A 16,766-nucleotide genomic window follows, 5' to 3' on the forward strand; every position below is an offset into this window, starting at 1 on the left:
TTATTAAATTGCAAAACATTATGTAGAAATTTATAATGGGTGAATATGTCACTTCATTGTTGACACAATGTCATTTGTCCGATAATAGACATATGACGAAAAATAATTGTCTTATTCGATTTCAAACGATCGCTGTCGACATTATCAAACATCATCTCTCTGTTTTTGTTTTTTTTTGTCAGTTTCATGGGTCAGGCAATGTAGGGGAATTTTTGTCTTTGTGATAAGGGCTGTTGCTAATGTTGTAATAACTTGTTACCTAACCCATTTGCTCTATACTTACATGTACAATTGTTTTTGTGTTATTCCTACCTTACATGTATTATATAGTGGCAATAAAATATTATTATACTTATTGAGTCTTAAAATGTCTTGTATAAAGAAAAAAATGCGAAATCCCCCACGCTTCTAGCACGTACCGGCTTGCGCGGTACTTAATTTTCAACTATTTAAAGTGTTGGAAGCAATGATCCCGTAGGACAAGAAAAATATGACAACACTGAAGTGAAAAGTACAAGTTGATTGTGATATATCTTTATGTTATATGTTATAAAAAGATAGTGCAACCTTGTCATTTGATACAATATTTTTAAATTAGTAAATCAGTACTAAATTTTATTTTTTGACAAAAAAACAGCTCGTTTCATATTTCTTCGAGAAGATCATTGCATCAACCATTGCATTATAGGTTAGAATATTAAATTTTATATTGTATTTCTTATTATATTATTCAAATGTTAAAATGACATTATGTCCATCTAAGTATAAATGGTAGGTGCTAAGGTCAAAGTCAAAACAATTTTAGATAAAGCCGCAATTGGTTTCAGTTTGGAGGTATGGTTCATGTGTAAAACCAATAACCTAAGCGAATCACAATAAATTTATGTATGGTTTTGGAACATTTAATTACCTTTCAGTGAAAAGAGTGTGGCAGTCTTTTATATATTTTTCAGTAATTATATTTTGTCATCGACATTGTACTTATTTAATTATTCAATTAAATTATTATTATGCAATTATCTCTCACTTGGTCAACCTTTTTAAATACATTGTCAATTTACCTAAACTCGTCAGCGAAAAACACAGCACAATGCCACTCAAAACAATAAAATTACCCAAGTATGTGCAGAAAAAATAATTGTGAAAATCTGCGCTTATGAGATATTCACATTGATTTCTCCATGCAATACCAAATGAATTATATCTTGGATTATAAAAAAAAGATACAGAGCAATAACTCAAAAATAATGCAGGGCTATGATTATAAAATACTGCCCTTCATCTATGAAAAGTTGAAATATCTTTAAAACCTCTTTAGTTATGTAAGATACAAATACACGTGACGTCGACCTTTGGCATCTATATAGTTGGTTAGAGATTGAGTCAATAAAGGGAGTAAATTTTGAATTTAAGAATGGGGGAAAGATTTTTTCCTTTCACCTTCTTTTTGGTACAAAAGAGGTCAAATTTTGGGCCTTTAAAGGGTTTTTGGACATGGGAAAAAAAATTTTCATTTTTGAAATTTTAAAAACATTTTAAATTTTTATTGAAAAAAATTTTTTTTATTTAATGAACGGTTTTGGGGCGTGGTTGTTGAAAACTTAAAGGGAGGCTTTAGTTTTGAGGAAAGGCCTTTTTTTTTATGGGCCCCTTTGGGGGAAAAAATTTGACAGAAACCTTTTTAACCCGGTGGATAGTTTGGAAACAAAAATAAATTTTTTAAGTTGGTTAGAAAATTTTTTTATAGTTAAAGGTCAAATGTTTATTTTTCTGAGTTGGGGTTTATCTTGATCTAAACCAGAAACCCAAACCCCCGATGGGACCCGTTTTTCTCAGTTTAACAAAAGGAATATGAGTATATAATGAAGATGCATGTAACAGATTTAGAATGAAGTGCCTATGTTCTATGCACATTTATATATTGCCTGTTGACCTTGACCAAAAAAATGTAGATAGGGTAGAATTCATACGAAATTCATTAAGTTGTAATATGTTATTTAGTATTGGAATGAGTGACAGACACAAGTCCTTTCCAGGAATATATTACTGAAGAACTCTCTTGGGTTGTTGGCCGAATTAAGATTCATGGGGGCATGATTAACATTTGATTTGTAACAAGTTTCAAGGCATTGGTACATATTCAATATTAAAGCTGGAGGGCATTGAAGTTTATAACCAATAAGACTTAACATATTTCCCTTAGCATTTTAATAAAAATTATGTCCACCCTTCATCTTGGTAAGTGAAACACTTTAAACAAATGGATATGCATGTAGATATATGAAAAAATTTTAAAGTGGTCAACAAGGCAATACTACATGCAAAAATTTTAAGGTTTAGGCATTAATAAGGTATAAGGTGTGCGTATGTGTTTCTATATAAGACGTGTCCTTGACCTATGTTGTAAGAAAATTGAACAACTATGAAAAGGACTCCTGTAGTGTGGTTAATGTGCAGTCTTTGGTTTCATAGAAATTAAATTACACATTAGGGACAACAGATGAACAGGGATCCCAATTCCTGTTTATGCTCACCAGAGCACAACTTGCTCATAGTGAGCATAAAAGGGAATTATATTGTAAGACGGCTTGGTATAATGGTCATCTCCTGTACAAAGATTCAACGACAATAATCAACACAAATTAGTTTATTCCTTTCCCCTATATATCTAATACTATCCCAGATCCCGGGATCCCCCCCAAATACCGGAAAGGATAGAATGACTGGAAAAAAACGAAAAGAAAAAAATGCACAGAACCAGATGTACACTTATGTTAATTAACCAAACGAAAACTTACTACAGAGAAAACAGGTGAAATCGCTAAATCAAAAGTCAGTGTAAATATGATTTATTGAAAAGAATTCATGAAAACAAACATTTTAATCATCATTATATCTTTGCGCTTAAAGCAATACTTACTGCTTTTTAAAAATGGCGTGAAAATTGAAGGTTTTTTGACGCTATGTAAGATTAAATTTGATTGGCTAAATAATTTTGGATTTTAGCCCTGACAGATAAATTCTGAAGAAAGCTGGAAGCCAAGGTTTGATTAAATTTTTGGATGGATCGGCGTTTTAGGTTGTTTCTCAATAAAATCCTAACGTAATACCGGCTCGCCGTGGCGAGCCGGCATTAAGGTCAATACTCTTTCTTTTCGGTGACTCCAATCGCTTTTTATGGAAGGACAAGAAGTGTCTTACTGAAGTGTCAATGATAAGTGTTGAAACATTAAATCTATCCGAAACAATTTATAATTTTTCCACTTTCTTTAATGTTTTCATTTTGTCTTAATTACTTAAATTAAATGACATCATTGTTGATAGATATAATATATTCGCTATGAAATAACGTTATTTGTAAACAGTAGTTGGAAAAGTTAATTTAAAAATATATATTTGAATTAATAAATTAAATCACCTACATTTCATATGTATCCGCTATAAATCTCGACCATATCCATAAAATCTTTTTCGCAACTGCCTTGTAAACAATTAAAGTTGCATAATGCACCTTTTTCTATTCAAACATTCAGACGTGTAGAGATATTACCCTATCATATTTCGGGTTTAAGAATGCCTTACAGTTTAAAGATTTACAATGCTCAAACTCGACATAATAAACTATAATTGATAATTGCTACACAATCTTTTTGTAGATATAAAATAAACATGTTTTGACTTCACACTTAGTAGATATGTAACGTTTGAAACTATACACACTGCATGTGATCACAATATGAATACATAGTATCATTCAAAACAAGAGGGCTGAGAGGACCCTACATCGCTCACCTGAGAAATAGGTCAAAAGGTCAGAGTGGAGCCCCTTTTCTCACCAGAAGCACAATTTGAAAACGAGGGACTTAATCTGAAAAAAAAATGAACACTGTCACCAAAGAATTTTTTGTGTAATTTTTTTTTCAAAACTAAACCAGTGTTTTAGATGTTCTTGTTCTCTAATTTTAACTCTGGCAACCATTTCATTAAACAGTTCTGTTTGTCAGTAAGTGTGATGTGAAAAAGATGTCAGGAAAAGAGAAGGAAAACATTTGTCCTAGCTGGAGATTGAACTGTCAACCTCGATCCCCTGGGGCGGGGCAAATCTTGACCCTAGGGTTTTATTTCAACAAATATGGTAGACATACACTAGAACATGTTTTATGCCAAATATCTAAGCTTTAGCTTTTTTGGATTTTTCAAGAAGATTTTTAAACATTTTTTTCTATATTTATGGACATATAAGCAAAATCAATGACCCCTCAGGCCAGGACAATTCTTATTCTAGGGCATTAGATTTTTTTTTAAAGTTTTAACTATATACATATGAGAAAAATCAATGACTTCCTGGGGTGGGACAATTTTGACCGTATGATTTTTATTTGAACAAACTTGGTAGACATCTGTTAGAAGATAGTTCATGCCAAATATCTAAGCTCTACCTCTTTTGGATTTTTACAATAAGATTTATAAGTTTTTACTATATTCATATAAGGAAAATCAATTGACCCTAAGGGGCGGGGGCAATTTTGACCCTAGGGCTTTAATTAGATCAATATGGTAACATCTACTAGAATATTTCATGCCAATATCTAAGCTTAAGCTCTTTTGGATTGTCACAAAAATGTTTTTTTTTTAGTTTTTTCAATATATTTAAAAGAAAAATCAAAGACCCCTGGAGCGGGGCCAATTTTGACCCTTGGGCATTTATTTGAACAAACTTGGTAGACATCCACTGGATGACGTTTCATGCCAAATATCTAATTTATAGTGCTTTTGGATTATAACAAGAAGATATTTAAGTTTTTACAATATACATATAAGGAAAATCAATAAACCCCTGGGCCAGGCCAATTTTGACCCTAGGGATTTTATTTGAACAAACTTGGTAGACATCTATTAAATGATGTTTCATGCCAAATATCTAAGGTCTACTTCTTTTGGTTTTTCACAAGAGGATTTTTAAGTTTTAACTATATACTTTTAAGGAAAATCAATAACCCCTGGTGCGGGGCCAATTTTAACCCTACGGCATTTATTTGAACAAACTTGGTCTAGGAGATGTTTCATGCCAAATATCTAATCTATAGTGCTTTTGTATTATTACAAGAAGATTTCTAAAGATGGCAACCAGAGTTATTTATGGAATTTAATTTTTGAACAACTTTGGTAGAGCATGGAAGAAACATACCTGCAAAGTTTTAACAAATTTGGCCAAGTGGTTAAGGAGGAAAAGTTGTTTCAAGAAATTGTTGACGCACGGACTCACGGACGATCGACAACGAACAATGGGCCATCACAAAAGCTCAACTTGAGTGCATTGTCCTCTGGTGAGCTAAAAACTGGCAGTTTTTTGTGTTTCTTTTTTTAAAAACCAACTTTAACTGACATGTTTAAGGGAATGCGGTTCCTATTCACATTTTATTCATTATTTTATTCAAGTAAGGCATATTCAGTAAGAATGTCATAGATTTCAATCAATTTCTGTGATTAAAATATTTTATTCAAGTATGAGCATAGCACATCTTTACCTTTGTAGTACAGAACCGGTTATAACCGAATAGCAAACTATAGAGTGAAATAGAACGAAATATGATTATTTTATTTATTGTTTCGGGTAACGTATGGATTATGAAGTCAAAAACCTATAATATAACGTTGTTTATTGACATATCTTGTCATTAATCTTAATGATATTTGCAGAATAAATTGGTAAATTATTGTTTTCGGGTATGAGAAAATAACAATAACCCAAAAGCACAATAATTTCTTAAGAATATTGATACACATCCAAGTTTGATACAATACAATTTTTAAAGTGTATTTATTTGATCTATTAATATTAAACATATTCATTACATTAGTTTAAATGCTGAATAGTTTTGCTATATCGATGTTTTATGTGCTTTCCGGTCCCGTTTAAAAAAGTAATTTCCTCACCGAAAAGCACTGGTTTTCTTAATTAAAAACAGATCAGTTTTATTTTTCAAAGACGTTGTATCATTATTATTATCTAACTTGCTTTTAACAATAGTATTGCATATATCGTCTTTAAATTGTATGCCGATATTGCTTTCTGGTAAACGCTTTCTAAGCCATTAATTCTGTCAGAACCGGACTGTACTGAGCGTTTCTATGTTTCGGAAAAGTCATATTATAAATGCAATGATAAAATATATAAAACAAACCGTTGAAATACTGATTTTGGCCTTGTAACACTTACAAATCAGTCAAAAGAAGTGTACATGTTTTTATATTAGAGGAATTTGAATTGGCGACCAACAAAAACGGATGACCATCAAACCCTTAGTGTCCCGTAGTTTAGATGTTGTTTTCGATCGATCTGACAACAACAGAAAGTAAAAATATTTGTAAAAATTACCTTTTCAATTTTCTTTATTTTTACTTCCGTGTTTATAAGCGTCAGGGAAGTTGAAATAAGCCTAATGCGCATGCGCTGAGTATTTTGCTTTTCGTTTAAGAATAAAAAATAACGTTTAATATGCTGCCATTAAAATTAAACCCTTTTTCTACCCCCAAAAGCTCATTAATATACTGTCAAAGTTATGACATGAAAAGACCAATTGGTCACACAGTACGAAAACGAAATAGTAGGAGAATCAACACTAAATTTTCAATCTAAGGGAATCAATATTTGCAAATGGAAAGGGAAATGCACACAGTTGTTCCCCTTACATATTTTTGGGGTGGAATTTAATGTTTACTTTGTAGGACGGTGTTAAATTTAAGATTGGAGAAATATTGGTTTACGTTTGGAAGGTTCAGAATCACTTTTTGCAACAATAGATCTAATGGTTGAGTATTTATAGGTTATTGAGGTCAAGCATCTACTTTTCCATTTCCTCATATTTGTACGTGGCTTAAGATGAAACGCCCTTTCTAAACCGTAGCTCTTTCAAATTTTAATCATCTGTTTAAATGGGAGCCCTCGACAGTTTTGTTGTAGAGCCATATACCAAAACAAAGCGGAAGCAGGTAAATATAGTTTCTAAAATTATCCGTTTTTTAATTATTTTTTTTTTAATATCGAAGAATGATAAGCCAGGTAGAAAAATGTTCTAATAATTTTAGACGTAATTTCGATACGAAATACCTCAGAATGACTTTGCTAAAACATTTACCAAATATTAGCCTGTGTTTTTTATATGCCCGAAATAATTTCGGACATATTATGATATACCCCCTGGCGTCCGTCTGTCCGTCCGTCCGCACTCACAGGACTGTAATTATGTGGCTATAGGGACAATAGGTAACAGTTCTTTCTCTTTGATGTCATTCATTCCGTACTACTTTTATGTGGCTATTTTCTTTTGTGTGGCTGAAAAGAACAATAGAGAGAACAATAGAGTAGCCACATTATTACTCTCCTGTTAAAACGTCCGTCTGTCCGTCCGTCCGTCCGTTAGCAATTTGGTTTTTAGAGCATAACTAAAGTTCCATTTGGCCCACAGTATTCAAACTTCATAGGATGATTGCCCATATTAGGTAGAAGACCCCTATTGATTTGGGGTCACAAGGTCAAAGGTCAAGGTCACTATAACCATAAAACTGAAAATGGTTTCCGGAGCATAACTTAAGTTCCATTAGGCCCATAGTTTTTAAACATCATAGGATGATTGCCCATATTAAGAAGAAGACCCCTATTGATTTTGGGGTCACTAGGTCAAAGGTCAAGGTCACTATTACCGTTTAACTGAAAATGGTTTCCGGAGCATAACTTAAGTTCCATTAGGCCCATAGTTTTTAAACGTCATAGGATGATTGCCCATATTAAGAAGAAGACCCCTATTGATTTTGGGGTCACTAGGTCAAAGGTCAAGGTCACTATTACCGTTTAACTGAAAATGGTTTCCGGAGCATAACTTAATTTCCATTTGGCCCACAGTTTTCAAACTTCATAGGATGATTGCCCATATTTGGTAGAAGAAACCCTATTGATTTTGGGGTCACAAGGTCAAAGGTCACTATTACTGTAAAAGTCAAAATGGTTTCTGGAGCATAACTTAAGTTCCATTTGGCCCACAGTTTTCAAACTTCATAAGATGGTTGTCCATATTGGGTAGAAGACCTTTATTGATTTTTGGGTCACAAGGTCAAAGGTCAAGGTCATTATTAGCTAAATACTGAAAATGGTTTCTGGAGCATAACTTAAGTTCCATTTGGCCCACTGTATTCAATCTTCATAGGATGATTGTCCATATTGGATAGAAGACCCCTATTGATTTTGGGGTCACAAAGTCAAAGGTCAAGGTCACTATAAGCTTAATACTGAAAATGGTTTCCGGAGCATAACTTAAGTTCCATTTGGCCCACAGTTTTCAAACTTTATAGGATGATTGTCCATATTGGGTAGAAGACCCCTATTGATTTTGGGGTCACAAGGTCAAAGATCAAGGTTACTATCACCTTTAAACTGGAAACAGTTTTCGCTCAATAATTCAAGCATTAATCAACCTACAGCTAAAGTACTTTCGGGCATATAATGCCCCGCCTAGCGGTGCTCTTGTTTAATTCTGTTAAGACACATCTTGAGTGATTTATTTACCGTGAAGTAAAATGTCTATGGTGGATGATGTCTGCCATTTCGTGTCTTCGCCACTCAAAAGTCGAACGCGAAGATACGGAGACACGATAATATGCCCACTTATCGTGTCTTCCCTCCGTTTTTTTGAGGACGCCGACACGAAGACTTGATATATTTTGTGCGAAATAACGGTTTTTCAACAGACAAAGGCTTGAGAGATCTACTTCTGTAAAATCTTCGAATCGGCGCCCTATATTTGTGGTTTCGTCATATCTTCGCCTCAAAATGCTAAACGCGAATACACGACATTTGGCAAATTTATCGAATTCTTGTGTCGTCGTGTATTCGCCCCGAAAGTCGAAGACCCAGTAATTGTCAAGTGTATCAGAAATCTGTCACCATAAAATGTCTGCCCACTTTATCGTGCATTGAACATGATCCTTACTTCCCCTTTGGCTCAACACAAAAAAATTCACAGAGCTTGGTTAACAATAAAATATTAACGTTTAATCAACATGGTGCAGAGCTAACACAATGACAACGCTATTTATCTGTCTTAGTATAAAAGGTGTCATTTTCAATAACTTGTTCATCACTGAAAAATATTTTTAAATGTTTTCCTTGAATAAGAATTGTTAAATTTGTAAGTAAAAGTGTCTTGGGTCTTATTAATTTGATTTGCTTTTTGATGCGCATTCTTTTATTGGTTTTCGCCGGTGTGTGCGTCGAAGATTCATTGTTTTTACTGTAACTTTTAAATAGTGTTGCATTGCTTTAGCGAAATTTACCTCGTGCAAGGCGCCACACATTTCATAAAAAGTAGATCGTTATCAACTCATGCAATTTTGTCTCGCCAATGTTCCATAATATCGACTCTTATCAAATGTTTGTTCTGGCTGCATTACATTTGCTAGGGCTCTTTCACAATAACAATGGCACCAGCACTATGTGAATTGCTCGACACATTTGAATAATTCTAAGTATTTTATTATTACCCATTAATGTTATCGAGAGTTATTTTTGTAGCGTAAAAATACAAAAACAAAGGAAATAAAACTTGCTACACCCAAGGGGTCGTCCTGAGGAGGAAATAAAATATAATAAAAAACCGACAATAAAGTGCCAATCAAAAGATAAAGATTCAGGGGAAAGGACCATATTGAACATATGAAGGCTACTCTAAGATATCAATTTCTGTAAGCTGTCAAATAGAGTTTCAAGTATTTGTTTTGTCCAAGGGGGTCACTTTATGGGAAATTTACCCGCAAAAGATGTAGTCAGGTCCGTTTGAGCGAATAACTTATAAAAGATATCCTGGGACGTCAAATACTGTAGGTTGTCCATGGGGTATCGAAACCTGTTGTTTAACGGGGTCGTTTAAAGCAAAGTCTCTTCCATAAATTGCCGAGAATGATTTTGAGGGATAATTACTCACATTGGTTGTCCAGAGAGATCTTTGTTTAGCGTTCTACCTATGGAAAATGTCCTAGGGGGGTCTAAAAACTGTTTTGCCACATTCGTGGTATTTGTGCCGTTTGGCTGCTGTAAAAAGTCTCCACGTACATTTAATCAATGATGTTATAACACGACATTATTGTTGTGTATACTTGTTATGTGGTACTTTAAGTTTCTTCTATTTGACCTTTTTCAACTTGGGTGGTTCCAGTATCCCTACTTGAATACTGTATAATCACCCTAAGGATATGTTGCCTGCTTTTAAAATTTGTCCTTTGACGTCATATCTGTGATATGCAGGCTTCATAACCTCAGATCCCCTTTCAAAATTCAGTTTTATTAAGTTCCGCCTATTGTTTTCTCGTTTAGGGCACAAGCATTCTTTTACTTGGGGACCATACGCCGCTTTTCATGGTTTGACACTAGTGTGTCACATTGAAGGTTCCATGATAACCGTCGTATGAACACATCTGCGGATGTTTCTAAATTCATAATGTTTCCATTTTCGTGTGAAATGTTGAATTTTGCTTAAGCCGGTGCTAGGGGGCGTGGACGGTAACTTGCACTTTCCATTACCGTCCATGAACAGGCTCACTCAAAATTCACTCAAACCGAGCCTGCAATATTTTCAATTTTGTCGTGTAGGGCTTTCTTTAAGGATTCTGTATTTATCCAATCATATTTATTCAAAAATTCGTAATTATGCTGCAGATTTAAAAAGCAATTACAGGGGCATATCTAGGGAGTTTTTGAACATATGCTTTAGGGAGGTTGCAGGGGCGTCCTCTCCTGGGGAAGGTGGTAGGGGGTGTTGGATGTTTGGGTACGTCTCACACATGATTACTTCTTAATGTTTCGTAATAACTTATAATGGCATTACTGGTAACATGTTCGGGGTCCATACTCAACAGCGAAAGTGTTGAGAATTGAGTACCGCTCAAGCCGGTGCTAGGGGGCGTGAGGGATGTTGCACGTATTCATTATCCCTCATGTACAGACTCAATCAAACCGAGTCTGCAATTCTCTTGTAATTTTGTTGTGATTAATGCTTCCGAGGTATCACTTTGTTTCCAGATTTTTATACTTCACAACAGCAGGTGTCAAGTGCTGTATGGCAGCTGTAAAAAGTTGTCCCGTACTTCACTTCAGTGTTGTTATATATGTGCAGTCATCTTTTTATTATTTTCTTTTTATATAGATAATAGGTGTATACTTAAGATTGCGAGTAAAGACATCATTAAGGAAGGAATATAGATAGATGTTAGATAATATTCAAACTGGAGTGTAAATGGCTTTACATTATATAGGAAAGAATCGTTAGATAACGCAGCCATGAGTATTTTAAGAATAGGCCAACTTTATTTGACCTTTAAAAGAGAAAGAACCTTCCCATACATAGTTTTCATTCAAATAAGACAAATTTAGTAAGACTTTCATAGATTTCAATAATTGTTAGTGGTTATAATATTTAACTCAAGGATGAGAATGGTATATCTTTGTGAAATTTTGTGTAATGGGTTGCTTTAAAAGAAACATGCATAATATCTAGTTTCTCATAATTGTTTAATACGAGAGGACTTAAATAACTATATTCCTATAGGAGTCAATATACTCATATATATGTATCAATATGTTATATAAGCATGTATTATTTTGAAACACTTACGCGATACCATTGTGTATGTGCCCCTTATGAAGTATTCATATTAAAGATTGGTCACATATTGACTTTTTATAGAGAGATCTTAGTGTTATATCTTATATCTAATTCCATAATAATCTTCTTTATTTACAGAAACTAAACTAATTCAAAATCAGAATCTTTTTTTTCATAATATAAGACATTTTTTTCTGATTGCCAAATGAGGTTTTTCTTCTATGTTTTGAAGTGATATAGATGATTTTTTCTTAAATGAAGAGTAAGGTCAAATGATTTAACTTACGTGATTGTCACTTTGTTTACAAATTAAAGTTTCATTTCAAAATAATAAAGTGCATTGATATATTTCTTTTAAAAGTCCTTTTTAATTTATGACATTAAAACAAGGTTGACATTTTTAAGTATATTTAGGTATCAGTTGTCTTTATTCAAATCGTGTTATTTATCGTAAATATATTATCTATACTTTACGTTACTCCGCAGTAATTAATGAACTAAGTTGTCTATAATAAGTTTATAAAATGTTCCACTGAAATTGAATATCAATACCTTTACTTGTCACAGCTCACACTAGTCCGAAAACGAAAGAGTTGCTGACATTTACAACAGCACATTTCCCCTCTTGAAATATTTATTTTTAAATTTGTAGTAATATTATCAACATTACCGTCAAATAAAAGCGTACTAGCACGTTGAAAGCTTGACACAAGCAATAGTTTTTCTATACGAAGTAAAGATAACGGAACGCTAAATTACCTTTTTAAACGTACATCCTTATGCAAGAGTGACCCCAATGCACTTTATATTCGTGCATACAAAAGCCCTAGGACATAATAAACCACTTGCTCTGTGGACTTGGGCTTTAAACGCGCCATTGTGGTTGTGCATATGTTAATGTATGAAAAAGGTACATTCACCTTCTTTTATTGCAAGTTAAAATAATATTGTCAAGAGCTTAAATTGAGTCAACTTCTCTTATCTTCGATGTCAAAAATGAAAACTTGATAAAATGTTCAAAAAGTAATTTCATTTAGTAGTATTTAATCATGACTTACTGCGAAATGACTAGATTAAATTTTCAAGTCGTCAATAAATACAAACGTATATAAAATGATTCACATTCACCAGCTTTTCACTCAATGACAAATTTAAAATTTATTGCTTTGTTCCAAACATATTTTACTTACATTTGCTTCGGATGGAAAGACAATGTTTTTTTTATTTGTTTGGGGCGTCAGACCAAACAAATAATGGTAGCAAAATTTCAGAACCTGATGCTTTTATTTACAAATACCGAAAGTAGTCCAAACTCTTCGAAGCGGTTACTATCCTTCATATGTACATTAACGCCGAAAAATTAAGGGGAGATCACTACGTAAAGATTGTCAAATGACAGGCGCATTAATTTTCGTAACGAAAAAATAGTTTCCGATTGGTCGAAGATTTCTAATATTGTGTTATTCTTATAGATATACATGCTTATATTCAGCTCCATGATTATTTACTTCAGTGTTAAACAACAGGTTTACCGTGAACACAATATATCGAAATAAATAAGGGTTACAAACTCTAATTAAGAATAATATGGTACTCTTCAGGCTGTTATCTTATATCTCCCCGTGGTCGAGGGATTCACACGCTCGCTTTAGAAGCAAGAGGTCCGGTGTTCAAATCCCAGTTCAGGCAACTCATGTTTTTGTTTTTTTGTTTGCTATTTTTTGTTGTTTTGTTTTAATTGTTTAAGCCAAATATAACATTGAATTGAATATCACTGTTGCAATTAGTCTTATAACCAATAAACTATAGTTATAACACTGGAAACAGAATTTGGTGACACTTTACAAACAAATTGGTTTATAATCTTACAACCTTTCTGACATGTCTGACATTCTGAGACGCATTAGTGTTGCATTGGATTGTGATAAAACATCTGATTTTTTTACAATCTATCCGTATGTTACTTTTAGAATCTAAGAAACAAGTTTGTTTTGAAAAAAATGTAATGTATATATTTTAAAGTTTTGTAATTTTTCTTTTGAGATGATTTGGATAGTGCTGTGCAGTTTCAAAAACTTTAGTAGTCGCATTTTATACAGTATAGCAAGGCTGCACGTGTGCCTTTTCATTTTGGTTAATTTTAGTAACGGGTTGATGGCTTTAATGTCTCATTCATGTATACTATATGTTTATGCTAAAATTTGATTTTCTATTCATGTCCAAGGCATTAAGATAAACCATTACGAGCCTTCTAGCTCTGTCAATATATGAATAAGATACATGTTGTCGGGCTCCTGACATAATACAACGTTGAATCAAGGGTACCCGTTATGTCACAGTATAAAACGAGCAATATAAGTACTACGTAATAACAATATACATGTCGTAATACTTCCCCTTTAATTTCAACAATTGCGAAGATCAGACATTCGTCTACGTAGCATTTTTGTTTGGTTATTCTACATGTATGCAGTGCGTGCACAACGGACATATACTTTCGCAGTCATTTTACGCATGCGTAAACCTCGCTTGTATTGTTGTATTGTATATAGCGTTACTTACCAAAGTTAAATACCCAAACTTTGACGTTTCATTTCCAAGGGAAGAGTTTTAAAAGCATTTTCATAACAAATCGCGTTAAACATCTACGTAAACGTCGTTAATAGTTGCTACACATGGGTGTATAACATATATCGGAGACGTTTGAGTTAAAACACAGAAAAAGAAATATTTTCATGAAATATGATTAAGATTAACAAGGTCACTTAAGGTATTAGCACCCTAATGCATTACCTCCGCTTTGAAGAGTATTCAAATAGGCTAGAACTACTGTTAACTACATTGAAAATGAGGGCCATGGGTTCAATCCCCAGAAGGGTCAACTTTTTTTTTCTTTCTTTTTTTTCTTTTAACATTATTTATGTATCTCTCATGTCCCATTTGGAAATAAAAAAGTGTTTAATTTTGATTTTTTAATTTATATAGGTATTTATTGGCTAAATTATGCTAAATCTAGTAATAAATATGGTACCTGATATTTTCAAAGTGTAATATAATCAAAACTAGACGGTAAAAGTATTTCATATTTTACAAGATCAACCAATATACTTTTTTAAAAATTTAGGGAAACTTTGAAAACAGGCACTCATTTGGATAAATTTTAAGAATTTTTTAAATTAGGCTCCCTAAGTAGAAAAATGGTCAGACACGTGGTAAAAATGGGTTGGGTAGGGTAACATTTGTATACAGATTTCTTAAATATTATGTAGAAACCATAATTGTGCTTATTTGGATTGTTAGCTGAATGGTACTATTTGTTTCTTACCAAAAATTAATGGGAAAACATTGTTCATTAGAATGTTATTGCAGATTATTTAAAGGTTCCTACTTTCTAAAAAAGGGCCCTCAAAACATCCTAGCTTGAGTTCAGAAAAGTGGCCATAACTTGATTTCTGTACGGTAAACTTTGTTTAAATTTTGCATACAGGTGTACTTTAAGGTATACATCTGACTTATGATGTCAAGTTTTTAGTTCCTGATAGTGCCCATTAGGGTCCTAATACCTTAAGTCTCTAACCAAAGTATAAATCTGATCTTGTTAATTTCATTGACAAGCATTTGGATTAGTAAATAGAACTTTTTTGTTTAATTTGTCAAATAACAAAGTAGTGCTATTCAAACATTGTGGAGATAGAACCCCTTACTGTATCTCTAAATTTAGAAATAAATAACAAAAACGAACGTAAGAAAAAAATATCAATGAAAGATACATTTACAAAATTGAGAATGAGTTATTCTAGAGACTAACTGCTAAAGATCTACAAATTACCAAGAACTATCATAGGTACAGCGCGGCACTTTTCTTTCTGAAGAATAATAAACTGTAAATTTCCAAGATATAGAAATATTTTGAATTAAAAGTCGCATTAGCCTTGACCATTTGATCCAATGCAGTGAAGTAGAGGTAACCTATCAAGGTACATTCAATCCACACAATAGCTATTTATATAGAGGTTATGAAAATCATGACCCACGTATGACAGAAGGGACTTCAAGGTTCAGGTATAGACCAAATGTGAGGTAAATGTACTGACTTATTGCAAGTTTGAAGCTATATCATAACAGGACTCAGATTGCTCATCGACATTCTGCAAGAAGACACCTTCGTGAAAAATAGCTATATTTTCTTAGCACTTTCTTTCCAAATTATAGTGTCAAGTATCTTAAACGTTTGGTGGGGTTCAAGTTGTCAATCAAAAGGACGTTGTTTGAAGTTAACAAAGATTCTTTCTGTATACAGGTTCTAACGCAGCTATAAAAGTTTTAAAGTTTTATTTTAATGTTTTGACTAGTATGTTCTATGAGTCAAATTCCTCATTTTTATCAAAACGATACAAAAATCTCTTTTTATGGTTCTATAATACACATTTCAGCTACTTAATTGTGATACTATATATCAGCAAGGCCTTCGCTTAACATACAAGCGTTCCTAGCATTGCCATACAAAGTCTCGATGCTGAAGCAGGAGAACCTTCAAAAAAGTTGCCATTCGATATCACTGTATGGAAACCAACTTTATTATCCTCCTGATGTCGTGACGTGATTAAGATTACTCAATGACTATACAATAACGCATTGCAAAGACACCAGTCAATTGATTAAGCTATAACTAAAAACTTGATAAGTCTAATCTCAGTAATTTATATTTACGTTATTCATAACGTGTCGCCCTTTACTCAATCTAAATGCTTTTTACCATTAGAAGAATAACCACTTTTGCAAACATTTTCATAAAGACTCCCTGCTCTGAAGTGTAGTGGGCATTAAACTTCGTGAAAACGTGATTGATAAAGTGCTGTGTGACAAATGCGCGCGTAAAAAATACGTCATTTAAAAAAGTTACGTCATGCGCAGGGAGTCATGTAAATGTCGTCGGGTACATAACAAAGAAAAGACAACAACAACAACAACAAAAAAAAAACACCAACAAAACAAAAAAAAACAACAACAACAAAAAGAAAAAAATAATCTGTGTCTCCTGCATGCATACCTTTATCTCTGTTCCCTACCTGATATATATAACTTTTCGAAAACATTTTGGCAGGAAAAGTA

The sequence above is a fragment of the Ruditapes philippinarum genome, unplaced genomic scaffold (assembly GCF_026571515.1).
Source record: "Ruditapes philippinarum isolate M1 unplaced genomic scaffold, ASM2657151v2 ctg935_1_1_1_1, whole genome shotgun sequence".
Taxonomy (NCBI): domain Eukaryota; kingdom Metazoa; phylum Mollusca; class Bivalvia; order Venerida; family Veneridae; genus Ruditapes; species Ruditapes philippinarum.